We start from the raw sequence: 1,177 nt of genomic DNA on the forward strand, positions 1-1,177 counted from the left end.
ATAGGAGAAGGGAGAAAGGTGAAGTTGGCACATGTAGGAAACGATATGAAATCAGTAGTTACTCATCCAAAAGGATAGATTTCAAGTTATTTATGTTTGAATAATTTCTCTTTATCTCCCTCTCCTAATATGCAAACCAATGCTAAGATGTTAAACACTCGCAAACTGGACAGTTGATAAATGACAAGGAATGGATTGGCAAATAGGAAGTCGTTTTAATTAATTAATAATTTTCTGATTGGATGTCGGTATCTAAGACATTTGATAATAAAGAAATTGTATTTGTTTTTATAATTGGACAAGGAGATGACGCTCCTTGTTTCTTTTTTTCTGCTATTCATCTCTGGACATTACAACTATCCAGACGCGTTCTCGAACATAGAGAGTATTTGTACAAGTAAATTCATTTACATAAGTGTAAAAAGGTGTTGAAATTAAAATTAAAGAATTGTGAACAGTTTGAATTGAAATTGTTATTTAATTGAATACTTGAATACAAAATCACAATTAAAAGCACCCCATAGGCGCTAGCTCACGTCATATTTCCCACGAAGCTTTAAAATTCCCTAAGAAGAACGCAACTATATGTGGCGCTGGCGAGGTTTCGCACGGACGTTTTGCTCAACGGACTGTGCCGTCTAGTAACCCAATAGCCTAGTGGTCTAGTGAATGCAAGCGCCATATCTTTCTTCCACTTTGGTGTCGAGCGTATATATTTATATTCCTCGGGAAGTCTAGTGTACCGAGCTGCAAATACCGGGTATTACGCTGCCGTAGGTATCTCGAGGTTGTCCTCGCGCCGCGGAATGTTTTCGCGTGTCTAAAATAGTACCTGAACACGTGTGCCTCGTTTCGAGGTTATGTCGCCACCTGTTGTGCGCGTTACGCGTTAGTCCGCGTTACGCCGTTCAGACACATCTGTCTATTGTGAAGTTCCTAAGTTAGTAATAAACTTGTTATTGTTATTGAATATCAATAGCCGATCTCTTTCTCCTTGCCCCTCCTTACCGACCGTTGTCGCAATCTTGTGGTGTCGGACGCGTAACCATACGCGCGTGATAAACTATAGCGTCCCCCCACAAATACCATACGAGACCCGACATCTGTCGGGATCTCAGCCGATCTCGCCCGACTTGTGCCGACCCGACCCGAGTCTCGGGAATACCGTGACTTCGGG

The sequence above is a fragment of the Dufourea novaeangliae genome, unplaced genomic scaffold (assembly GCF_001272555.1).
Source record: "Dufourea novaeangliae isolate 0120121106 unplaced genomic scaffold, ASM127255v1 scaffold38, whole genome shotgun sequence".
Taxonomy (NCBI): Eukaryota; Metazoa; Arthropoda; class Insecta; order Hymenoptera; family Halictidae; genus Dufourea; species Dufourea novaeangliae.